The sequence below is a fragment of the Trachurus trachurus genome, assembly GCF_905171665.1.
Source record: "Trachurus trachurus genome assembly, chromosome: 16".
NCBI lineage: Eukaryota > Metazoa > Chordata > Actinopteri > Carangiformes > Carangidae > Trachurus > Trachurus trachurus.
The window spans coordinates 31,295,706-31,323,220 of record NC_139902.1 but is presented as its reverse complement, the minus strand read 5'-3'; the positions used below and the strand labels follow the sequence as shown (position 1 = coordinate 31,323,220).

General features: G+C 40.3%; 1 protein-coding gene across 1 annotated transcript in view; it reads left to right on the top strand.

Moving 5' to 3' along the window:
• The first annotated feature begins 744 nt into the window (after positions 1-744).
• plekhf2 (pleckstrin homology domain containing, family F (with FYVE domain) member 2) overlaps positions 745-27,515 on the top strand; it is a 42,524-nt gene continuing 15,753 nt past the window's right edge. Inside the window, exons 1-2 of the mRNA XM_083989365.1 lie at positions 745-874; positions 25,843-25,901. The gene's annotated coding sequence lies outside the window, so the exon portion shown is untranslated. The remainder of the gene's footprint in view (positions 875-25,842; positions 25,902-27,515) is intronic.

Sequence of the window (27,515 nt, the reverse complement as noted above, 5' to 3'; positions counted from 1 at the left end):
TATTTGCATTTTCTTCATTTCTTGAAAAGGCTTGGGCAATGAGACGAAGAGCGATATATAGTTGAGTACTGAAAGTGATCTTAAATTGTTTATTTATGTCAGGTAACACCAACAGGAAGGACTGTATAGTCTTTTTTTTCCCTTGTATTTGTCATTAAATGTGTCTTGTAATCCCATATGGGATGGGCCACAGTGGTGGCATGACACGAAAAAAAAAATCATTCATTCATTGTAGTAGAGTATGATTAATGAATAATAATAATAAGAAGAAAGAAATATACATTCCAATCCAATCATGTTTTGAGCTGAGAACAGCTCTTGTTGTGGATATGTTATATTATATTATATTATATTATATTATATTACATTACATTACATTACATTATATTATATGTGCGCTACTGGATACTTTAATTTACTTTGGGATCAATAAAGTAGCTATATGTTTTTAGTTTGGGTGCGTTGGACTCTCTGGGCGACCGTAGAGACAAAGTGAGTAAAAGCGTAGTGGTCTAAAAATATAAATGGATACGTGTGCTAAAAACACGGAAACCACGCACAACAACAACAACAACAACAACAACAGCAACTATTATTACAGTAAAAGCAGTAGTTGCTTGTCGTTGAGCTGTGTGTGTGTCAATGTGTTTCTGTGAGTCTCTAGTTTCCCGACCGTGCGGGCGGGTCCGTGAACGCAGCGCGGCGCTCCGCTGCCATGTTGTTGTTTTATTTAGTTTCCAGCTGCTGAGACCGAAGAGTCCGAGTCGGTCTGTCGGTGTCTGCGGACACACCGTCTCTCTCTCACTCTCTTCCTCTCCCTCTCTCTGTGGATTTACTACCAGACTCTACAACTTTTCGCCAAAGTTTCCCTCGGGTACGTGTTATACTTTTTCTCCCACCTCTCATTTAAAACTTGTCCCTCCCTCCTCTCCTCTCTCCTCTCTCTCCGTGTTACTTTTTCCCATTCATGCTAACAGGACGCTAACTTAGCTTAACTTCACTTTAAACCCCTTATTTCCCCCCTTTTTTTACTTTCATTCAGTCATAAACTATGATATAACACGGACAAATGGTTGTAGTCGAGTTAAGTTAGCTTCGGTTTAAAGTGTGTTAAACTGTGTGTGTGTATGGGAGCTAACTCCAGAGCTACTATGCTAAGCTAACGCTGCTAACTGACTGAGACTTTTCAGCCAAAACTTAAAAAATAACAAACTAAACAGTAAGTGAACTAGTGTGCAGGCTTTCAGTCGTGTTACTGGTGATAACTGTGAACATAAATAGCAGAAGTACAGTCACGTGTCTCGCTTGTGGTTCAGTGTCAAACCTGTAGCAATGAAGTCATTATTATGGTTTATTGATTATACTTTATGTGTCATGGTGACAGATCTAGGACTAGATACAAGAGTGTTTATTCATAAATGCCAGCACAAGAGATATATTACTTAGTATAACAATAGAAAGACGAGTAAAGAGCAACAATAATATAATAATAGTAAGACTAAAAGCTAAACACAGATGGATTAACAGTTGTAAATGGTATTAGAGAGTGTATTGTATGAGCAATATGCATGTAGTAAGAATAAACGGGTGGAAACATAAGGCATATAACTGTTTATTTATTCCACATGTGGGACATTTGGTTGTTACAGCAGCTTTTGTCGCATATAAGGTAAAAAAGTAGAAAAATATGCAAAAATATTAAACAAAAAGAGCACATTTGTTGGTATACACGCCTCTTTTCTTAGTATGATGTATGATTAGTCATAAGGACTTTTCCACATATAGAGTGAGCTTGGCTTAAGCTTGCATGAGCTCCACCCACCTGTAACTCACCGGACAGGTAGCCCATAATAATCACAGTGAGAGCCTCCTGGCTGTGTTGCAACACACAAGTGAAATGTGTGAAACTTTTTCTTTCCGCCGCAGAAAAGAGGAAGAGGTTTCAGCCTTGCTCCTGTCTTAGCGTGAGTCGAGTCTGAAGGTGGGATTTCACGGCTCTTAAATCCTCTTTTCTTTTTGTTTTGTTGCTGTTGCACTTGACTCGGACAACGGTGGTGCGTTCAAGGCCCAAGGGAAGGGGGTCGTTCACATGTTGTTGTGTCTTCCCCCCTGCCTGGTGGGATTAATCCTGTTATCCATTTACATCCAACAACATGCTGCTTAGGTTGAGGAATTTTAAACCCTTAGTTTGCACCCTGTAGAGATCTGATTAGAAACAGCCAGACGAAGCCTCCCGGGCTTTATTACAACACACATACAGTCAGTTTTACATCTGTTATGACTGCAAATATTGATTATTATTTATTGTTGATTGGTCAAATGACTTTTATCTGTCAATAGATGGTTTTGTAAGTCTGGAAAAGGTCAGACAATTGTGGTAAATGACAGTTTTCAGGAGTTTAAGTTCACATTTTTGGATTTGTTTCGCCCAGATATACTACATTTACAGCTACAGTTATTTTCATCATCAATTTATATCATGAATATAATAAAAAAAATCAGAAAAACAAGTGAGGTACTCCTTATAAAACAGTTAAAAAGCCTTTATAGTAATAGCATAGTCTTGTAAGACCATAAAAACCAACAATTTACACCAGCCAGAGAATCTCCTGTTTATTTTCTTGATTCATAGTTTAGCCTATAGTGTAAAATTAAAGATACTTGTCATAAGTCCACAAAGTATAAACCAAAATTTTTTAACAATGTCTTGTTCCACCATAAGTCCAAATCTCTTAAATATTCAATTTATAATAATATGAAGCACAAAAAACAAAGAAATCCAAATATTTGAGAGGCTGAAAGCAGCAAATTTACTCAGTTATCATGATCTTTGCTGATCGTTTTTCATTCAATCAGTCGACTGATCTTTGCTGCTCTACTTTCTGCCAACAATTACGTTCATTGCTGACAAAACTGGTGGTTTTACCCATTGATAGAACTGGTGATTGGGCTGCAAGTAATGTGTATTTACAGGCTAATTATTGATTGGACAGTTATTTTCTCGAGTAATTGCTTGATTGATTTGTTAGTCAGTGTTGAAAAGTGTCGTCATATTTCATTCAACCAGCAGCTGTGAAACTCTCCATTTTTAGTTATCATTAATCAAAATTTCACAATAAGAGACTATTTTTCTGCCAATTAGCTAATTGGTGGTCACCAATAATCACACAATGGTAGAATTAATCCTGGATTAATTCAGTTTATATGTAAAATAATTATGTGACATTGAGTATTTCCCAATTTTATAGTTTAATATCATTATAAATTGAACATTAATGAGTTTTAAACTTGTTATTTGGAGGAAATTGTCAATTTAGATATGCTGACTCACATATAAAAAATGAAAATAATAGTATAGGCTGTGTTTTTCTTTTTCTTTTTTTAAAATTCTTGTAATAAATGGAAGTAGAAAAAACCAAATGCGTCCCTCGGCCTGTGGTGAAGCGAAAGTGTGAAACGCCGGAAGAGTTGTAAGTTTTTTTTTTACGAGCTGGAACTTGACCTTTGTTTTTTACTTTTTATGGAGCCTGCAGATAAATGAGCAGAAATGAGCAGCCGAGGGCAAATATCTGAACCAAACCGACCAGTTACAGCAGAAAAAAGAACATGATACTACTACTATTACTACAGTGGAAACAGGACTCAAACAGCAGATTGTGTTTGTCATTGATTCCTCCACAGGAAGATAAACAGCAGAGGAAGTGGTTGAGATAAGATCGGGTTTGTATCGAGTTATTAGTGTGTTGAAGTGTTGAGGCTCGTTAATGAGATCACTTTCACCATGACAGGTTTTTTTGTAGCGATAAAAGTGTAATGACAGATTTTCTTACACTGGTTGTGTTGATATTTTCATATGTTGTTTTTTTCTGTAGCTGCTGCTGGCATCAAATCTGTGAACTTTATGGTAATGAGACTGGATTTGCCATCTGACTTTATACGGCCGAATATAAAACCTGGATGTTTTTACAACCTTCAGCTGCAGTTTCAATCGGTTTGACCTGTTTGTAAACGCTATAAAATTGAAGAAAGTTGAGATTAACAATTCACAAACGAGCATATGCATCCAATCAAAGTGAATATTGACTGTGTTTAATTGATTTAGACGTGTTCATGATTGATTGGTTGATCCACAACTGGAAACATATAAGTACAATTGATCAGAGCTGCAACAATTAATCGATTAATCGCACAATAATTGATTATTAAAACGAAACGTCAGTATTTTGATAATCGGATAATCGGTTTGGGTGGTTTTTTTTTAAGAAAAAAAGGTCCAAATTCTCTGATCTCAGCTTCTTAAATGTGAATATTTCTCGTTTCTTTGTTCCTTCATGACAATGAAATGAATATCTCTTGGGTTTGTGGACAATACAAGACATTTGAGGACGTCATTGTGTGGTTTGGGAAACACTGATTGGCATTTTTCAAAAAAAAATTTACCATTTGATTGACCAAACAACAAATCGATTAAGCGTTTAAATAATCAACAGATTAATCGATAATGAAAATAATCGTGAGTTGCAGCCCTAAAATTGATAAAATAATCGATAAAGTGAAGGATATAGAATAATATTCAGCAGCTTTTGTTTTGAGAATCAGTTTATCATATACTATATATTGGAAATATCCAATATATGGTCGTTCAAACACCGAAACCAATTCCACGTGCATGTGAAAATCTACTCTGTTGAGATAATTTACTGCTTTTCAGAGGAATATTTGGACATTTAACTCTGAAACAAATGTGTTTTGTCTGTCTGCAACAATTGGTAGCGGTTTTCTTAAGGCTGTGGAACGATACTGAGCCGAGTGTGATGATGACAGCGCGTCGTCGACTCTCGACCTAAAGCTGCTTTCAGCCTGAAACTGGGAGAAGTGTCGGGTCGGTGCAGTGTCATGTGCAGAGCAGCAGCTGGTCTTTTTTGTGGGTAGTTTCACACTGTAGTTCCTCAGGAGGAGTGACAGCAGGCGGCTGGGTGGCGGTGGTATCGTCGTCTTAGTCAGATGTAAATGAAGAAGTAACAGGAAACCTCCGGGTAGTGACTCCTCAGAGGAGAAACTGTCACTTTCTTTCTGTTGCCAGTGTGACTGGTCGTACCAGAAACCACACGCCTGCAGGCCGGCGGTCATTGTCATTTATCAGCTGCTCATGGTCATTGATAAGACGGTCACTGTCATAAATCAGAGGGTCATTGTCACAAACGGCCGGTCACTGTCATAATTTAGACGGTCATTGTGATGTTCATTGTCATTAAGCTGTTGGTTATTGTCATTATTCAGCCAGTCATGTCTATAAACAGCTGGTCACTGTTGTAAATCAGCTTGTCATTGTCATTAATTAGCTGTTCATTGTCATCAATCTGTTGGTTATTGTCATAAACAGCTGGTCACTGTCATAATTTAGGCGGTCATTGTGATAAATCATTGCCATTAATTAGCCAATAAAGCCGCGTTTCCACTACATGGTACCGGCTCGACTCGACTCGACTCGGCTCTGGTACCAGGTACTATTCTAGAGAGCGTTTCCATTACAGGATAGTACCGGCTTTAGAGTGGCCGGTCGTCATAGCGACCGGCGGCGCTTAACAAAATAAAACAAAACTATAAACAGGATTTTCCCCGTGGTTATGCCACATTTTTACCTTAATTAAAAAGCTCTGGAGTAATTTGATAGCTTACTACATGACTTGTGACTTGTTACGAGTGAGAGCGGAGGCTCTCTGCCTTCACCTGGCGTCTCACGGCTGAAAACCAACCTTGCAACATCCGTTACCTGGCCGCAGCCCTCCGGTGTCCCAGCTCTCCTCTCTGCTGCACCGCCACACAAACCAGCTCCGTAACTGTAAGCCTTTGTTTTTGACAGTTAAGACTACACATCGTAACATCCTATTTGTTATATAAAGTTAGCCACCGCTCCGTATTGATTTTTCGCCGGCTTCGTTGTCAACAAACCCACATGGCCAGACGAGGAGGGGAGAGGAGGGAAAAGCGGAAAAGCGACCAGACTTGCATAGTTTGTTCATTTTAAAACATTTATTTATTGAAATGTGGTGATATCTGATGACCCGCGGCCACCGGTGACGACTCTCTGACCAATCAGCAGTCCGCAATGTTTACACGTCACATTTTAGTACTGCTTCAGCCGTTTTGGAACCGCGGCTGAGCAGGTACTAAAAAAATAGTACCGGGTACCAGATTCCAGGTACTTTTACGTAGTGTAAACGCAAAAAGGCCGAGTCGAGTCGAGCCGGTACCATGTAGTGGAAACGCGGCTTAATTGTCATTAATCAGCCGTTCACTGTCATAAATTAACCAGTCATGTCTATAAACAGCCGGTCACTGTTGTAAATCAGCTTGTCATTGTCATTATTCAGCCGATTATTGTCATTAATTAGCCGGTCACTGTCATTAATCAGCTGGTTATTGTCATAATTTTAGACGGTCATTGTGATAAATCAGATGTTCATTGCCATTAATTAGCTGATAATTGTCTTTAATTAGCCGTTCATTATCATTAATCTGTTGGTTATTGTCACAAATCAGCTGTTCATTGTCATTAATTAGCCAGTCATGTCTATTTAACAGCCGGTCAACTGTTGTGAATCAGCTGTTCATTGTCATTAATCAGCCGATTATTGTCATTTATTACCTTTTCATTGTCATTAATCTGCCGGTTACTGTTATCAGGTCATTGTCATAAACAGCTGGTCACTGTCATAATTTAGCTGGTTGTTGTCATTAATTAGCTTTTCATTGCCATTAATCGGCTATTAATTGTTATTTATCGTCATTGTCATTAATCAGCCAGTTGCTGTCATTAATCAGCCGTTCACCACCATTAACTAGCTGTTAATTGATGTTAAAGGTGTTCAGTAATGGCCATTAGTCCCGTTTGTCGCGCCTCCTTCTATGAGTTTCCACGAGTTGCCGCACAAGTTTACCCGAGTAAGAAAAACAAATTTGAATGGTCGTTATCGAGCGGGCGGGATATTCAAAGTTTGGGGCGAGACTCAGCTTGGTGTGTGTGTGTGTGTCTCAGATGTTTGAATGACGGATGACAGATCCAATATCAGTGGCTGATGAATCGTGAGCAACATGACGTATAATCCGTGCGCCTGAATTATCTAATGCAAAAAAAATATACCACACTTTCATCCCAGATTTACTGGAAAATAGAATTTTGCACAAAGTTTGGGCTCCATCGTCTGATAGATGAGTTATTACACTAATGTTATGACCCAGAGTGGGCTCACATTCATTTTTCTTTTCTGTACACCTTTAATCAGCTGGTCATTTTCAGAAATCAGATGTTCATTCATTGTCATTAATCAGCTGCGTCAGCCGTTGTATCGGGGTCAGAGTTTCCTGCTGCAGCTCAGAGTCTCTGTGGTAAAACTAGTTCTGCCAGAGGCGACGAGGGCGAGGCCACGGTGAAGTAACTAAAAGCTTTCACCTGTAATAAACTCCCTCCTCCTCCTCCTCCTCCTCCTCCTCCTCCTCCTCCTCCTCCTCCTCGTTCTGTAAGCACAGGATGTCTGCTGTGTCTTCCTGTCTAATCCAGCATCCAGCCCATAATCCGGCGAGTGTCTGTTGTATAAATGGCTGCAGATTACGAGCATGAGAAGAGCAGGTTGTTTCCTCACAGGTTACAAACAAGCGGATTACAGAGGGGAGCGCTGCATTCGATGCACCGGGGCCGGAGGACTGCTGTTGTTAGGGGTGAAGGAGCTTAACGACGGGGTGGAGGATGCACACACACACACGGCTGCAGCTCATGATTAAAGTTCAGCATTGATTCATATGTCAACAGTTTTCCACATCTGATAGATTCATTTATCGTCCAAACACCTAAAATATTTAACATGAGACGAAGTAAAGTTGCAAATTCCTACATTTCAGAACTATGGTACCTTCAAATGTTTGATGATTTTGCTTTAAAAATGATGATTTCTGCTATTGAAATAGTTGTAATTTAGTTTTTCTGTTGACTGATTAATCATTGCATTGCTCTTTTGCATATTTTCTACATTTTATGGCACCAAACTAATGTTTATTTTGCATTATTAGCTGATGTGGCAATAATTTCATGTCTAAAAGAAGTCAAATAATTGTATTTTTGTTGTCTATAAACAACAAAATGTTCAGTTTACTACTGAAACTGCAAAAATGAAGCTGCAATAAATTAATATTTGGTATTTTTGCATGAGAAAATCAATTATAAAATTGGTTAGGAAGTTGAAAACTGTTCCCCCAGTAGTCAGTAGTTCTTGCCTAATTAATGCAGTTCCTCTACACTCCTTTGTTTTGTTTTGTTTTTAAAGTTAAAGATCATCAAAATTAAAAGCAGTGACCAAGTTGAAAGTGCCCAGGAAGTAAAGTTGGTTTGAAACAGGTAACACAGCAGATGTAAGGAAACAGATGAAAATGAATGTCAGTGTTAGGCAGCAGGAAACCACAGCAACATCAACTTAACTCCGCCCCTTTTTCCTTCACCACACTCTGATAACAGGACTGATCGTCGTTCAGACACAAACATCATCTGGTTTTAGTTCTTCTCTATCAACATCTGCTGCCTACATTACCCACAACCCCCTCTGCTCGGTGCTGCTGCCACAGCTTCTTCCACTGAGCTGGAAACAGACCAATTGTGTCTAAACCAGCTGTGTTGATTGAAGTCAATGTTGGAGATGGAGCTAATTATTAAAGGGATGGTTCAACATTTTGGCAAATCGGCCCATTGCCATAATCCCTATAGTCATAGCAGTAGGTTCGTCACCTTTAATTGTCGGTGCAAGCTATTTTTAGAACGGCGGAGCAGAGCTGTGAGCTGCTCAGAGCTACGCTACGGAGGCTTATTATGGGATTTCTTGGTTTCTCCCTCATCAAACTCATCAAATACACAATCCAACAACTCCACAACGCTCTGGTGGACAAGTTGTGACCTGCACATTCACCACGCTATGAGATAATAACACAACGTTACCAGACAGAGTTGTTTTAGAGGGAAATTCATGCAAAACCAGCTGATGCGCGTTGCCTTCAGGGACAGTTTTTCATCAAGCAGTCTCTGTATTTCCCTCTAAAACAACTCTGTGTGGTAACGTTGTGTTATTATCTCATAGCGTGGTGAATGTGCAGGTCACAACTTGTCCACCAGAGCGTTGTGGAGTTGTTGGATTGTGTATTTGATGAGTTTGACTTCTTGAAGTTTTATATTGAGTTGGTAAAACTTAAGTGTGTTGCAAATGTTACATAACAGATTTGGTTGGAATGCCCTTTAGTGGACGCGGGACGTAATAATAAGCTGCTATAGGTATATATAATGAGCTAAAAAAACAACAAAACATTAAAAATGTGAATATAATTAGAATATTTAACATAAGAAGCGTTAGAAATTGTAAACTGCTTTGGGGGTTAGATTGACAGCCCATAGTTTTCTGTCTCCTAGCAACAGGAAGCCTTCAGTCCACATGTTAACACACCTGTGTTTAGGGTTTGGTTGCATTTTTATCAAATCTATATGAACTCTGGAAAATTCCACATCAGTAATTGAGTCTCGTTGAGGTACATTTTCAGCATTTGCAGCGAACTGGAGAGATCCTTCAGTTTTTAGTGACAGTTTCTAGATGTAATCAAGCCTAATTATTATTAACGTTGGCAACCTGTAGCTCAATACATGTGAATAATGGTTTGATATTGGTTGTTGTGAGTGACAGTGAAGCCTCAGCTGAATTTCTTTGACGACCTGTTGGAGCTCCAGATCCAAAACTCAAAACTTAACGAGCTTCACACGTCGATCTGATGAGTGAAGAGTTGGAGAAATAACGATTAACTGATGTGTGAGAGCGACTTCGGTCAATCCACGGAGAGACACGGGACGGGTTCGTTAGCGATGCAGCTTAACCAATCACCAACATGCGTGATGCGTCCACGCTGCTGTGTTTTCATTTTAAAACTCCTCTGAAACCACAGCGTTACAGAAACTCTGCTGATACTGTTTTATTATTTTGAAAACTCCAGTGGTGTGTTGTCGTCTGTAAATGACTCATGGTGGCTCTCGATTGGCTCATCGGCCTCGACTATACCAGTGGTGAAAACAAAGCGATGATGAATTCAAAGTGTTTCTTCAGTTCAGTATTTCAACTCTGCAGCTCTTTGTTTTTTTCTCCTTTATGGGATTTACAAGCAACTAATTAATTACAGAGAGATAGTCTACTTCCTGTTTACCCTGGCTCGGCGTAGCTTGGGGGTCTCAGGTGTGTTACGCTTCTTTGGAGACAACTAGGAACTCCTACTTGGAAAAGTGCATTTAAACGCCACCTAATGTCGGAGCTCCCACTCGGGGAAACTCAGAGAGGAAAATTTCCCCTGACTTCTTCGGGAAACAGTTGTCTGACCTGTACAGAACCACATCGTCGATGATAAAACATCGATTTAAATGCGCTTTTATTGCTAAAATAAGTTAAAACATTATACGATATACAATCATGATTTTAAAATGCTTCTTTTTTTATTGTTTTTGTGCCCTTTGCCATGTTTTTAATGCCTTTTCCTGAAGCACTTTGTTTGTCCCGGTCAGCCATGTTTTTTTTTTGTTATTCCGACCTGGTGCGTCTGGAATGTTTTGAAGACGGAAATCGGACGGAAGTTCAGAGTTCCGAGTTGTCTCGAACGCAACATCGACAATCGTCTCTGATTCAGAGCTAAAACGTTGGTCTGCAGATTATGCAGATAATAATTTTTTGGGTATAAAATGAATTTGCAGCAGTGTGCAGAAAGTCATCAGTTATCATCATTTTGATTATTTATTAAAAAAAGAAAGAAAAAAGTTGCTTTGAGGAATCGTTTCTTTTTTAGATCAGAAAAATCCTGACTCGGGGATTGCCCTAGTTTTGTCCAATCAGGAAGTGGAACTAACTTACTGCCGGTTTGTGAAGGGGAAAAAAAAAAAAGAAGCTCTTTAGAGTTTCTAGTGACTCTGCAGTTTGATGCCTGTGAGTCGTATTCTGAGTCTACAGACATGAAGTTAAGTAAAGTGTTGGATGGTGGTGATGAGCCTTGTGACTGATAGGCCGGTAGATAACGAGCCTACGCCCTTATAAGGACAGCGGCGGCGTGGACAGGAGGATCCACTTTCAGCATCGACAGACACTTCTCATTTTCATCTGTGGCCACGGTCGCTCGTTCACCATCGGTGGTGCTTATTTAAACGCATCTCTTTTTTTAAAGAAAGTCACAGTTTCACTCTCTGTTTCTCATCACGGCCGAGCGCTTCACACTTCTGCCTCCTTTCTCTGCTGCTGCTTTCACATCACCATCCATCTGTAGAGCACAGCACACGTCCATCACTGTCTATCAGATATCAGCCCAGTTTCTATTTGTTTTTTATCTTAAATGTATAGATTTTCAATTTTAGAAACACAGAAAGTTGGAGCGATTGGTTGACTGATTGATTATCCTATCGTGGATTCATTTCATTGATATTTTGAGCTCTATTTGTTCTGATAATTTCCTAATTGAGGATCAGTTTGTTGTTGTGTTCAATGACAAAGTTTCCCCTTGTCTGTCCAGATTAGATCCATCCAGAGGCGTTCGTCATCATCACAGTCTACTGAGTCTCATTTATTGACCTGATTAGATAAATCCCCTCTTGAAGCTATTTCATCAAAGCTTATCAAGCAGCCACCTCCTTTTTTATTTATTTTCCACTCCTCTCCTCTTCAGGCTTGTTACCCAATTTTAAACATGCAATCTGCAGCATGAGATAAATATCTATGTCGTATCTCTCACTAATGAAAACAAATGTAAATGCTTCACGTCATATCGGCGTTGCAAATTTATCTTCGAGTTCCTGCAACAATCATTTGTGAAATGTGAAATGCTGCAACCGTTTGCTAAGCGTGTGTAAGCACCATCACTTGCATCACTTTTTAAACCTGTGGGGCGAATGTTATTTCCCACAGTGAGTCATGAATAATAAAAAGACCAGATTTCTTCAACTTAAAAAGCCCACCTCCCCCCAAATAATACAGATGTGCAGCAGTGAAGGTTGGGCTGTCTGTAATCTCAGGGTTTTATGTGTATCAGTGGCCTTCCAGGTGTAGCCTATCTGCTGATGGATTTTTGCATTTTATTTCTAGGTTTTTCTGGGGCTTTTTTGCACCTGATGGCCTCGTAATGTTTCATTCTGCAAATCATTATACAAATGCACATGGAAAAGAAGTTGGATGATATTTATGTCGGTGTTAGACATTGGCTGGGTATTCTCAGGTCCAGTTCAGTGCTGTGGTATCAGGTGAGGTTGTGGGTGACAGAGGAGCAGCAGGTTGCAGCGTGGTCAGGGGAATATTAAATATATGCAAATATGGAGCTGGCAGCGGATTTGACACTCGCCCCTTTTCCTCTTGTATGTATGAATATGAGAGCGAGGGCTTGTTTGTTTGTATGTGTGTCGACTCTATGATGGACTATGAGAGCTGTACAGGGGAACAACACCACCCAGGGATCGGCTGCAGCCCCCCACCTCCGTGACCGTGCATGGATAAGTAGTTAATGCATACATGCATGGATGGATGGATGGATGGATGGATGCATACATGAATGGATCTAAGAACAGAGCAGCAACCAAGACGTGACCAGCATAAACAAGCAGCTAAAAAACGACCGCTATGCAAAAGCGCTCACTCAAAGGTCATTCAAGTTGAAATATTTAACTTTTTCCACATTTATAATGTCTAAAAATTAACAGATATTCTTTTTAAATGCATCTTTACATCATCCATAACCTATAAAGTGCAATTAAACATACCCAAGAAGACTATAGGATGTTAATACAGCATTCATTCATTTAAGTATATGAGGTTTGACCACACAAACATAATAAAGAGTAGTTGACTCATTTAATAGTAAGTTAATGTCATTTAATTAACCATAATTTGTCCTTGCAAACTATTTCATTAGAAAGCAGTGACATCGAGTGAAATATGTGACAAACAAAACGTGAATAAAATCATTATTAAAAGGTTATTTCAGTCCAGTTACATCAGTTTTCTTTGGGTAATCCCGCGCTCTTTCATGATGTCGTCAAAATACTACGTCTTTTGCTATTGTTTTGATCAAAAGACCAAATAACAGACTGACTGTTTATAGACTTTTTATTTGTGGTTTTATCACGTCAACATGTTTATTTGCTGCAGGTTTGAATATCAGTGATCAATATCGTTTATCTTCAGTTTCATATTGAAGCTTTAATGTGGTTTTGTTTGTTTTTCTAACCATCTGGCAATTATTTTTCACCATGAATTGATTGAGTGGTTCTTCCAATCAGATTTGAGATAATAACAATAATAGGTCCAGTACAGAGTAATTTTCCTGGAAAAAACTGGAATCAGGGTTTGAAAAAACAACTATATTTACTTTCCAAATTGGATGGTGCTAAATGAGCTGTTTAACGACCCCTCCAGGCTGTTCTTCCTCAAGAGGAGCACTTGTTATATTTGAATAGAAAAGTAATTACTCTTGCAGTAGTTGTTAACACAGAGCGAGTTAATTTGCATTCATGGTCGCAGCCTCTTCAACACTGGATATGTATCCTTGAGGTGTCCGCGTGAAGAATCGACCCAACACAAATTTTAAAATATTTGTTTTTTATTATTTGTTCACCGTTTTAGAATCGCAGGAATGGAAAATAGAAATAGCAGAGCCAAAAAAAAAGAGATGGGTCACAGTTCTGGTGCTGTTTGCAGTGGAAAGGGCTCAAAGGTTGAACTGCTGCTGCTGCACAATGAGGGAAACAGATGGAGGCCCGTTCAGGGAACATTCCTCAGAAACACCATCCTGTCAGTGTCGTTTGAACGCAGCACGGAGACACTTCACATTAATGCGTGCGTGAGTGTGTGTGTGTGTGTGTGTGTTTGAAACCACACACCAGGAAATCTCTGCAGTCGGAAAAGGTTATAGTCTCATAATTTCCTGCTCACTGACACATTTATCAGCCAATTAGCCTACTTTGGTGTGAAAGTGAAAGTCTTGGTTTTATGTGGATGGATTTTTTTTTACTCTCAGCTTTTGAACTTTGAAAAGGAGATGGTGGACTGCAGCCGTGCAACGAAGCTCTGACAGGATTTGGTCTTTCATATTGTCGAGCTGAGCTTTCCCCTTCAAATCTTCACGATGGAATTGCAAGTAAGGGCTGGTGTTAGGCCCTGTCTCATTCTAACCACGAATGCTCGATTTTGGGCCTTGGCACTCGGTTTTGCGTGTTCTCGTGTAAGGGTAGGGTGTCCCAATTCTCTCAAGAGCAAGGGGAAGTGCTTTGCAACCCTTGAAAAAAACAATCCTTAAATCAGAGGGAGGCCAGGTGCAGACGAGATGAAAAGCAGCCAAGGTGTCTTCTGTTTTCTGCATTTCTTCTTTCTTGGTTCATCAAATGGCAAGATCATCAAAGCCCGCGCTGCAGGAAACACAACCGCTGGAGCTGGCATTTTCAAACCTGAATGTAAAACCGCATCGTAGCTACGCGCAACATAGGTGAACGCATTGGCTTCGCTAAGTGGTGTCCCATTTTGTAGGGTAAGATCTCTACCTCTAACTCTTCCCACTTCATCGTCAAGGGGTATCTCGAAACCAAGTGCTAGTGTTAAGGGAGGAGGTATGGGGCTGGGCCTTAGCCTTAGCTTCTGTAGCTTTGCCGGAGTGGCTATCTATTCGCTAGCTGTGGTTTTGCTCATGCTCATTATGAGGTCCTGGTGTTTGCCAAGTTTTACAACAAAGTCTTATACACAAGAAATATTTGTTTGTTGGGATAACTTGGGTAGGTCAGGAGCGCAAGAAATTGCGCCAACATGACACCAGAAGCCCCCAGTTCTTGAACTTTGAAATCCCCCGAGAGTCTGTCGTTCATGTGACGGTCAAAGCTCAGGCTAAACTTCTGGGTTTAACATCAAAGCTGAAACATGCAGTCAAAACCCATCAACAATTCAGATGATTGATCATAATGAGTCGTAATTTGAAGGCCAAGCTGGTCCCAGCTTCTCAGTAATGAAGATGTTGACCTGGGTATCCAAGTGTTAGATAAACAAAACAGGCTGTAAATGTCACTACCTTCTGTTTGCCAAACAGTTAATCAATTAATCAAGCAAACAATGGGCAGATTTATCATCAGTGGAAATAACACACTGCATCTTAAGGTCGTTTATCAGATGAAATAATTCTGTTTTGTGTCTTTTAAAGGTCAATTTGTTCATGAGGTCTGAAGAATGTTGGAGGTGATGTAGTGTCAGTCACATTTCCCTCATTCCTCTGTGATGTAAATTTTGATCATGCAGTGTTTAGCAGTAATGCTTCCTGCTCTCTTTGAAAATAAACAAGTTAGTTTTGTTGTTTAATAGCCAATCAGAATACAGAGAGAGAGAGAGTGGGAGGCATGGGGTGAATTATTGTGAGTTAGTGCACAGCTCTGACGGAGAAATAAACTTTCATCCATTTGATTGTGTCAAATTTTCAGATTGTAATGAATCTATGGCAGAACATTCATAGTGGGCGGTCCTTTTAGAGGACGTCACTAGGGTTGGCGGTCCTTTAGAGGATGTCAGCGGAGTGGGTGGTCCTTAAGACGATGTCAGAGTGGGCAGTCCTTTTAGAGGACGTCAGGAGAGTGGGCGGTCCGTCAAAGGACGTCAGGAGAGTGGGCAGTCCGTCAGTAGAGTGGGTGTTCCTCCAGAAAAGTGGGTGGCCCTTCAGAGGCCGTTGATAGAATGGGTGGTCCTTTTAGACAATGTCTGTAGAGTGGCCGGTCCTTTAGAGGACACTTGTACAGTGGGTAGTTCTTTAGAGGATATCAGTAGAGTGGGCGGTCCTTCAAAGGATGTCTGTAAAGTGGGAAGTCCTTCAAAGGATGTCTGTAAAGTGGGCAGTCCTTTAGAGGATGTCTGTAAAGTGGGCAGTCCTTTAGAGGATGTCAGTAGAGTGGGCGGTTCTTCAAAGGATGTCTGTAAAGTGGGCGGTCCTTCAAAGGATGTCTGTAAAGTGGGCGGTCCTTCAAAGGATGTCTGTAAAGTGGGCGGCCCTTCAAAGGATGTCTGTAAAGTGGGCAGTCCTTTAGAGGATGTCTGTAAAGTGGGCAGTCCTTTAGAGGATGTCTGTAAAGTGGGCAGTCCTTTAGAGGATGTTTGTAAAGTGGGCAGTCCTTTAGAGGATGTCAGTAGAGTGGACGGTCCTTTTGAGAATGCTTAGAAAAGTGTGCGGTACTTCAGAGGATGTCTGTAGAGTGAGCAGCCATTTAGAGGAAGTCAGTAGAGTGGACGGTCCTTTTTAGAGAATGCTTAGAAGAGTGGGCAGTGCTTTTGAGGACATCATTAGAGTGGACGGTCCTTTAGAACAATGGTTCTCAAACTTTTTTTTACATCAAGGACCCCTAAACGACACAAATTAGACCAAAAACTCCTCATTGGACAACATTTTGAAACAAACACCAGAAATATTTGTTCTGAGACTGAATAATGTTTTACTCCCAATGGCATGAATTCTTGGAAAAACGTTAAAAAAAAAAGTAATATTCCTGGGGGGGGAAATGTGGTAAAATTTTGAGAGAAAGTTGGGGACCCCCAGGGACGTATGAGCGGGTTCAAGGGGGTCCCCAACTTTGAGAACCACTGCTTTAGAAGATGTCAGTAGAGTGGGTGGTCCTTTAGACAACATCAGTAATGTGGGTGGTCCTTCAGTGTGGACATGTGGTCCTAACCATCAGATGTCAGATGTGTCCACCGCTCCTGAGCTGATGTGATCACCTGAGACAGATGTTAACACCAGGTGTGAACAGGTTGTCTCTGAGCTGCTGTCTGTCAGTCAGTCTGAACCTTCAGCCGCTGTGTGTGCTCCTGCAGTCTGAGCTGTCTCCACTGTACTGATGTGTGTCTTTAATCAACAGTTTGTGAGGAGGATGGCTTCTCGTCAGACTTCACTCTGCATGTAGGTCAGGTTTGTTGTTGATGTGTATTGATGCATCTCCTCTGGGTTTTTCTATCAGTTCATCTCTCTCTTAACGCTGCCAGTCAGCAGTCAGCAGCGTGGTGTTTGATCTGCCTGCTCATGTCTGTCCTGTGAGCAGGAAGCGCCGGATGAAACTTGCAAGTTGCCGTGTGTTTACACAGAGATGTTGATAGCATGAGACGACGTGCTGTGTCAGCAAGCGACTGATAGATTTCTGCCTTTCTCCTCTTTTTTCCTCTGCTTGTTTGAACGCGTCCTGGATTAATCAGTTTGCTCGATGTCCCGGCTCTTTCACTTCATCTGTTTGAGCCTGTATGGCTGACTGATTAAACCTGCCCGGCTGCTGTCGATCTGAATGAACTCCAGCACAGGCCAAACTAAATCCTGCAGCTACCTCTTATCGTACAAACTCCCTCAATATCTCTCAAGACCGAAGTTATTATAAAGTGTCCAAGAGCGTTCAGCTGCAGAGTCTCACTGTTGGTCTTTATTACCTATCTTCAGGTGAGGGATGTGTTTGTGTGATTTATTAAAATCAGATCCTGTGGCTCGTAACCTTCACACTTCACCTCCGTTTGATTGTTTTTAGATGGTGAAAGTCGCCTGAGGAGGTTATGAACACTTTTCATCATCCTCTGATGACGGTGAGATGATGTTAGTCTGCGTAACACTTTGGAAACGAACAAAGGCATTGAATGCCTCGTGTATTTGCCCTGAACAGAAAACCTGTTGTGTAACGATTAAGAGACAAGAGAATAAAAGAGAATGTGATGTGAAAGAAATGATTAGTTGATGTTATGGTAATAAGCAGTAGTCTCTGGTTTTGGCTGCTTTTTCTCTGTTTTAAATCAATCTCAATTAAATAACTTTGTACAGAACATTCAGAGATGTCAGAAAAGTTAATGATTGAAAGAAAAAATCATGAGCTGTTGCTTTATATTTTATTATACTGGAGTGTTTTGTAGAGCTCAACCAGTGGAGTGAAAAATACAGATAATCATGGGCTGGTTTGATAAATCAGTTTTAAATTGGAATCGGATTAATTAGTTAGGACGATGTGAAAAATGTCTAAATTGCAAAAACGATTTTTCACTTTAACGAGGGTAATTACAGTACAGCCCACGACAAACTTACTTCAACCCCTCCAGCGGACTGGCAGCAGTGTGTTGCAGAGCGGACCACACAAGAGAACGCGAATGCGGCTAAAACACCACCACCAACTCCGAAGCAAGTCATTTTGCTGGTTTCACTTTCATCCCAATAGGGAAATTTTTGGCAAAATGTTCAATAAAAAGTAGCATATTTGAAATCATTTATTTGCCTTTTGTCATTTCACAAAAAAATAATGTAATCGGAAGTCGGGTTTTGAGAGGTGAAAATCTGGATTTTATTTTTGGACAAAATCGAACAACCCTAGATAATCAGCCATCAAATCTGGTTTAATTACTTGTGTCAAATCTGTATTGGAGGTTTAACATCTTACTGTTTAACAATGAATAACTTTAATTCTGGTGCAACCATCTCTTCAATTTTCTGTTTTCCATGGAGTTTTTCCTCAGTCGATGTGAGGGTCTAAGGACAGAGGATGTTGCTACGATGCCATGTAAAGCCCTTTCAGACAAACTGTTTGTAAAAACGGGCTATACAAATAAAATTACCTTGCCTTGCCTTGCCTTGTAAATGATTAATGTCATTGCACAATGCCCCCTAAATAAACTAATAATAATTTTAAAAAATATTGATAATGTCCTTAGTGCAGCTCTGCAGTAAACTCTGAATATACTCAATGCAAGCCAGAAGGTAAAAATCCTCTAATGATTAGGGGTGCACCGATTATTCGGTAACCGAATATATTCGGCCGAAAATTGCAAAAAAAGCAACATTCGGCCTTCGGTGGAATGAGCGCAAAGCAAGGCCGAATAAAAAAAAAAAAAAAAAAAAAAAAGTCTGATAAATACGCGATCGCGCGACGATGGAAACGGCAGCTTAAACTTCATGGAGCTTTATTAGTAGGTGACTCCTACTGCTGGAAAAACAACAGCAACAAGAGCAGTGGGGGGAAGCTGCACAGCGACCGCACGCACCGTTGCACGTCGCTCCAAGAGCCCGGTGCCGGTGCGTCCTGTCTGCAGCGGAGACACGGCCACTGAGAGGACTAAGTGAGGGGACCGCGTTCCTGTAGGAATCATTTAAAAACCAAACAACAACATGCTGAGTAGGCTACGAAAGGGAGAGACGGCTGCAGCAGTTAAAACGAAAGCTCCTCGTCCCAGCATGTCGCCAACTCCGTCCGTGGCCGACGTCTTTTAAAACAGTGTTTCCCAACCTTGGGGTCGGGACCCCACGTGGGGTCGCCTGAAATTCAAATGAGGTCGCCTGAAATGTCTAGCAGCCTAATTGATGAATTAAAAAAAATCTGACCAAGAAAGGTTAGGAACCACTGTTTGAAAAGACACTTGGGTTTTTTTGGAGTGTACTTGCATAGATCTTTCAGCACTCACAATGGGCCGATATAAATGAAAAACTTTATTTAACTTCTTGTGCTTTTTTGATGAGCAACGGCAACTGGAATATTCAAAAACTGTCAGAATAGTCAATAAACATTTACTTTCTTTGAAAATTAAGTTTAAAAAAATATTTTATTTAAAAACTTTATAACCACTTTCAGTATTCGGTATTATTCGGTTATTCGGCCAAGCGTTTTGATTTTATTCGGTATTCGGCTTCGGCCCAAAAAATGCCTTTCGGTGCACCCCTACTAATGATACATTCCTACAGTCCAAACCTATAGAAATGAGATAAAACCACAAACTGGATGAACACAACACCCAGTATTTCTCTCCAGTGGATCCACCAATGACAGGACATTGTTTCTACATGAAACCACCTGCCGAGTTTGCAGCATCAGTTTCTTCTCCGCTAACATTGAGACTGAGATGACGGAGAGAGACCCTTAGCGTTAGCGTCTTAGCATTGTTGTTCATCGGGTGTAGTCATTGTGGTCGTCCTGAGCTACTTTATTTGTAAATGTAAACATCAACATAAGGAAGCGACTAAATATCGGTGGTGTCTCTGTGGCTCAGCGCTGACGTCAGACCAGCAACAACTTTTCCTCTGGAAGTTTCCCCGTGTCTCCTGGAAGTGGAGTTTCTGCCGACGTCAGCGTGCGACCTTAAAAAGGGGAAGGCGGTTAATCACTGCGCCGGTCAGCACTTAAAGACAGCTGAGGTCAGGAGGAGGCAGCGGCCGCTGGAAGAGTCTGTTTAGGTCAGCTGCTGAAGACGAGGCCTTAAGAGCTTTGTGTGGTCGTATAATTAATGACTGTCCTTCTGTGCCACTGTTTGTATGTGATCTTTCTGGAGCAAGTGTTTGTTTTAGGCGCTTTTCTGCCTCTTAATGGGACCATTAAGGTATTGTAGCTGAGGTGGTAATTATTCCCCGTCTTACAGTCTAAACAGCTACACAGGCGGTGCATTAGAGAAGAGGAAAAGCAAAGCCAGTGTTTTGGTGCCTGAGAGGAGCTCAACTGTCACTTCTCATGAGGTTTGGTCTGTTATTACTCTGATTACAACCCTGGACCTGCCCCCACATCACTGTGGCTTCTAATCTGCTCCTACCCCCTCACTGTTTATGTCACCAGAGGCTGCTTGGTGATGAGCTGAGAAAAAATGTTTTTCTCTGTTTCAGACAGGTCTGCAAAGGTCTGTAACGGTTTCTAAGGGTTTGTAGAGGTCCCTAAAGGTTTCTAATGGGTTTCTAGAGATTTGTAAAGGTCTATAAAGGTTTGTAAAGGTCTCTAAGGGTTTGTAAAGGTCTCTAAATGTTTGTAACAGGTTCTAGATGTTTGTAAAGGTCTATAAAGGTTTGTAAAGGTCTGTAACGGTTTCTAGAGGTTTGTAAAGGTTTGTAAAGGTCTTTAAAGGTTTGTAAATGGTTCTAGAGGTTTGTGAAGGTCTGTGAAGGTTTGCAACAGTTTCTTAAGGTTTGTAAAGTTGCTAAAGGTTTGCTAAGGTTTCTAAAGGGCTCCTAATGTATTTTAAGGTTCTAAAGGTCTCTTAAGGTTTTGTTACGGTGTACAAAGGTCTCTAAAGTTTTCTAAAAGTCTGTAAAGGTTTAACGGGTTCTAGAGGTTTGTAAAGGTCTGTAGAGGTTTGTAACGGTTTCTGAAAGTTTGTAAAGTTGCTAAAGGTTTGTTAAGGTTTCTAAAGGTCTCCAAAGGTGTTTTAAGGTTCTAAAGGTCTCTTGAGGTTTTGTTATGGTGTGTAAAGGTCTCTAAAGTTTTCTAAAGGTAGGTCTGTGTAGGTTTGTAAAGTTCTCTAATGGTTTCAAAAGGTTTCTAAAGGTCTGTAAGGTTTGCAACTGTTTCTAAAGGTCTGTAGAGGTCTCTTAAGGTTTGTAAAGGTCGATGAGGGTTTTGTCAGTTGTTGTGTTTGTGGGGAAAACCCTCCGTCATTCTCAGTCCTGAGTCCGGAAAGATCCTTTAGTTATCAGATAGGACATGAACTGTCCCTGTGGCTTCTGGGAAGCAGCTTTCTAACATCAGACTCTCAGCAGGAAAGGAAGGAAATAACATCATAATTATATGTCTCCTCTTTTAGCAGGGAGGTCCTGGTGGAGGAACTGTTGGCCTAGATTAAAAAGTGAAAGTCAAAACAGCAACGACAACTGGTAGTTTCCTCTGTGAAGGACGTCACCGGCTCTGGTGGAGCTGAAGTCAGTCGGTGTGACTCAGTGGTTAATATGCTAATTCTTTTTTATATATAGAACGTCAGGACGTGAAAATTGTCTGTTATTTTAAGCGTTGAACTTTCAGCCCACAGCCCGAACTAGTTCACTTTAATGCTATATATTATATAAACTTATTGATTAATCCTAACAGCTCAAACTGCAGAGGTGGCCTACTTAAAAAAGTCAAAAGAAACTTCCAAATCAAGTTCTCCTGCAGCTTAAAAACCCTCCTACGCCCATCAAATCTATCTTCTTTTTTTTTTAGCATAATTCAATACTCAGAGTATTACCAAACTATTCAATTTAAATGATGTAATCTTAATAATAATCAGTACCAATGATCGTTAAACAAAGATGCAGATTTATTGCAACAACAACATTAGGGGAATAAATAAATAAGAAATAAAAGATACAGATACAGTCCCATTGATTTCTTGAGATATCAAACTTTACTTTCAGGTGACAATTATCTTGTTATTAGGGACGCACCGATCCGATATTAAGATCGGATATTATTCCAGATATTAACTAAATGGCTAGATCGGGTGTTGGCTAATGGGACTGATCCATGACAACACAGAGCAACAATGTTTTACAAAGTTAGGACAGTAATGTGAAAGGGATAGTTCAACATTTTGGCAAATTGGCCCATTGCCATAATCGCTATAGTCATAGCAGTAGGTTTGTTATCTTTAATTGTCGGTGCAAGCTATTTTTAGAACGGCAGAGCGGCAGGCTGCTCAGAGCTATGCTATGGAGGCTAAGGGAATTTCTTGGTTTCCCTCATCAAACTCATCAAATACACAATCCAACAACTCAAAAACACTGTTGTGGACAAGTTGTGAGCTGCACATTCACCACGCTATGAGATAATAACACAACGTTACCAGACAGAGTTGTTTTAGAGGGAAATTCATGCAAAACCGCTGATGCGCGTTGCCTTCAGGGACAGTTTTTCAGCAAGCAGACTCTGTATTTACCCTGTATTTACCTCTAAAACGGCTCAGTTTCGTAACGTTCCATTATTATCTCATAGCGTGGTGAATGTGCAGGTCACAACTTGTCCACCAGAGCGTTTTGGAGTTTGGGATTTTGTATTTGATGAGGGAAACCAAGAAATTCCTTTAGCCTCCGTGGCGTAGCTCTGAGCAGCTCACGGCTCTGCTCCGCCGTTCTAAAAATAGCTTGCACTGACAAATAAAGGTAACGAACCTACTGCTATGACTATAGGGATTATGGCAATGGGCAATGTTGAACTATCCCTTTAGAGCCGAGCCCTGATGCCTTCACTGTCTTCCACATGGCAAGGTGTACAGTTTAGGGTTGAATTCAGCAGTGGTATTGGATCGGTATTGTGTATTGGCCAATACTCCAAGTCCAGCTATCGGCATTGGGACTGACACAAAGCCGGATCGGTGCATCCCTATTCCTAACTTGTTTTAACAGGAGCGTGTTCTCATTGACAGACATAATAACCAGGTTGGTTTTATCCAGTTGGGAGAAAGGTTTGGAAACTGGATTAACCTCACTTATCCAGGTAGTTGAGGTGCAGGTAAAAACACGCCGAGGGTTTAACACGGACGGTACCAGTCCTGTCCTGCTGCCTTCTGCATGTTGAACCGACATGTACGTTTAATTAAAAAGATTTCCCCATATTCTCTGGGGAAACAAAGAGTTAGTTTGCCTGCAGCCAAACGGAGGTGAATAAAGAGTTCAGACTGGACAAATGACAGGAGCTGTTGTTGTGTTTACTTAGTGACCAAAGTGCAACCAACCAACCAGGCTGCACGTTAATGATAAAACATTGTGTTGCTCTTGTGTTGCATGAATGTAATATTTGTTGGTTGGTAATCCTGATTGTTTTCTTCTTTATTTTTTTGGTAATTATACATTTTTTCATACAAAGTTGAGCAGAAGCTTTTTTTTCAGACTTTTTTATTTGTGTGAGTGTTAAAGCACCATAATGTTTGTTTTGATAACCAGCTCACAAAATGAGTTTTTTTTTTTTTTTTTTTTTTTTTTTTAAACGAGCAGGAACGTTCAGCTCAGTTTTCACGCCATCCTCTCTCAACACCAGATTAACCTCCAATCCCTTTATCTGTGTTCATACTCTGCAGTGCCACTGTGTAATCCCGTGTGTGTGTGTGTGTGTGTGTGTGTGTGTGTAGACTGACGGGATGTTGTTGACACGTTGTGATGAGGTGGCGTGTTGAGGTCAGTCGTGAGCTGATAGGAAGGAGGCTTCATCTCTGCTTTACTTCAGTCTCAGCTGTGGTAAAGTCATTAAACACTCAGCCAGGTGGCATGAAGAAAGTTAATCCCCCTCGCTGTGAATTATTCTCCTTTTTTTTATACTGCTTTCACACCAAAGAAGGAACTCTGGGAAAACTTGTTTTTAACCACATGAACAGCAGGACGAAGTCGACCCGTCCATCTGCGGTCCAGACTGTGAAGAATGAGACTCAACATTCATATTTTCTGTGTTTTATTTGAAGTTTTGATCCATGAGAAAATCTAAAAACCATCTCAATTTCTTCTCTCTGGAGCTCTAGTAACAACAGGCCGGTGTCAGCCAATCAGAAAAGAGGAGGGCCTCTCTTCTGATTGGCTGGATGTTTTCTAAAGTGGTCCAATAAAAAAAACAGAGTAAATTTCAGAATAAAACACTCAGAGAAACCAAAAATCCTGCAAAGTAGTTTGATGGTGGGTCCAGGTGGTGAGGGGGCGGGGCTTAGTTGTGACATCACAAAGTGACAGGAAGTCCTGACGGCTGGTTTTTAAAGGCTCAGTTTCTGAATACAGGCTGTGTGCATTTCTCTGTGGACTGAGGCTTTGATACTTTCACAGTATTAATATAGAACCTAGAGCTGCTTTATAATCACACTACACATGGACATCTACCTTTATACTGTATGGAGCTTTAACACAAACATCTACCTTTATACTGTATGGAGCTTTAACACAAACATCTACCTTTATACTGTATGGAGCTTTAACACAAACATCTACCTTTATACTGTATGGAGCTTTAATACAAACATCTACCTTTATACTGTAATAATAATAATAATAATATACTAGGGGTGGGAGAAAAAATCGATTCACATAAATATTGCGATATCTTTTTTGACGATTTAAAAAAATATAGCCTATATATATATATATTTTTTTTTTTAATATTGTGCAATGTGCATTTGTTAGCCGTTTTTACATACAGAGAGTACAGGTTTTGAAAAGGGTTTAAGTTCACTTTATAATGGAGTATGTTAATTTATAGGCTCCTACAGTATTTGTGTGCAGATAAATGTTAAAAATGCAGAATAAAAATCGAGAGAATCGGCAATATCGTAGAATCGCCATCCAAATAAATCGTAGAAGAATCAAATCGGGAGAAAAGCATATCGTCCCAGCCCTACTTTATACTGTATGGAGCTTTAATACAAACATCTACCTATATGGTTCTGGTTCTGGTGTTGGTGGTGTCACCAGGTCGTCTCAGGTCGACTGCATGTTTAATTTTGGTTTAATTACCCTCGACTCTGACTGTGCTCCATCTCCTCTGTCTCTCGTCTGTTCTTGTGAAGTCATTCATGCGGATCAGGTTCTGCTCAGTCTGAACTGGATCCGCGGTGTCGACCTCGCTTTTCAACTTGACCTCTTTCTTTATAAAGTTAGTTTGTTTTTTCTACGTGGTGCCACTTATTTACCTTGTAAAACCAGAGCAGCAGCAGCTTTAGAAACCGACACTGACACTGACACTGACACGGCCTCATCCTCGACAGCATCTGCCCTCACGTTACCCCCCTCGGGGTAAATGGGCGTCCTTGTGTCAGTGGTTTGCTGTTTACTGCCCACAGAAACTCTCTGTCTCTCTTCACTCCCCGTCTTTGTCATCGTGGCTCTCTCTCTCCCTTAAGCTGAGATGACTCATCCTTCCCTCCTTCCCTCCCTCCTTCCCTCCTTCCCTCCTTCCCTCCCTCCCAGGCCTCCCAGTGTGGCCACGCTGGAGGTTTTATTACTGTCGCTCATGTTGAAGATATGAAAATACCCCAATGTCCTCTTTTTTGTTCACAGTTCTCTCACAATGTTTTATAAAACAAAACATTTCTTTTCTTTTCTTTTCAGGTCGCTGATTTTACATGGAAGCCTGTTTCCACCAGTGAAGGAGAATAGATAATCTCAAGGTAAGTCAGGGTTTTGATATAAAAAGTCATAATTTTGAGATCAAGTGTGAAACTGTTGGGGGGAAAAAAGTGACACTATGGCATAAAAAGTCATTAATGAGAGAAAAAAAAAAAACAGTCATAAATAGACACAAAATTCAAAATTGTGAGATACAAAATTGAAATTATGAAATAAGAAGTCATAATTCTGAGATAAAAAGTCAAAATTATGACATAAAAAGTCATAATTATGAGATATAGGGTTAAAATAATGAAATAAATGTCAAAATTATGAGATAAAAAATCATTAATAGTTACAAAATTCATACTTCTGAGAAAAAAAGTAAATTTATGAAATAAAAAGTCATAATTTTGAGATTACAGGTTGGAATTATGAGATAAAAGGTCAACGTTATGACGTAAATAGCCATAATTATGAGATTGAAAATCATATTTGGATACAAAATTCTTAAAATGGTGACATTGGGACAAAGAGTCACAATTATGAGATTAAAAATGTTATGATTCACCTAGAGGATATTTATATTCTTTTATTGGCAGTAACAGGCTTCCATAGATTTAACTTTTACTATTACACTGAATTGAGTTGAAATAGAGTTGAAACAGGTACGTTATATATGATACATACGTTATTAATGCCGTGAGCCGTGTCCTCTCCAAGATTCATCCATAACAACATTTTTCTTTCAAAACTTTTTTCATAAGGAATTCATAATGTGAGGAGTTTGTTGCTCTCTTGACTCTTAATGTTAAATTGAACAGGTCCAGAGTCGAGCTGGGTCGGTACCAGCTGGTTCACCTGCTGCAGCTCGACTTTGCTTTATGTTTCAGTGTTGAAATGTTGATTCATTGTACATGATCAGACTCAAGAGGGCGTTTCAGCTCGGGCAGACCCCACGTGGATTGTTTCACTGATGGTTTCTGGATGTTGGGGAATAAAACAGCAACACAAGAACTTTGGCACGATGTAATATGACCAATTAAAAGAGATAGAAACAATTCAAAGGAGGCATCATAGGAGGAAAGGAATGTCTTAGTTTGCAAATGATACATATTAAAAACTTAATTAGAGAAGATGACAAAGCAAAAATTGTTGGTTAGGATATAAAAGCAGCAACAAATAGATAAAGAGTTGATGTGAATTGATCAGTATATAAGACATGATTTGTAGCAGGGCTGAGATCAGCGGCTGAAATCCAACACTGAGCGATAAATCAAACCCCCACAGCTCAGCTCAGCTCAGGTTGGGTTATTATTAACCCCTGATGTTGACCATAAACTCAGCTTGTTGCTCAACAGTTCATGCACAACCATAAATCCCCACATTTCCTGGCCTGGTCCGAACCGCTCTCCACTGAGAAATATTTACTTCCTGGTAGGTGAATAGTTTAAAACGATTGGCTCTGCCTTTATAAACCCAGTCGATAACGTTTAGTGGTCATGTACAGTACGTCATGCACCGGGATGAGCCGGAAACGCAACAAAGCTGCTGCAGGCTGTAACCAACAATGGCGACCATCCCATCATTGCAATCAGAAGAGCAAAGTGAGTGTGTGCAAGACGTCAGAACAGAACAAACGGCTTCGCAAACATCTTCTCAAGAGAAATCATCAA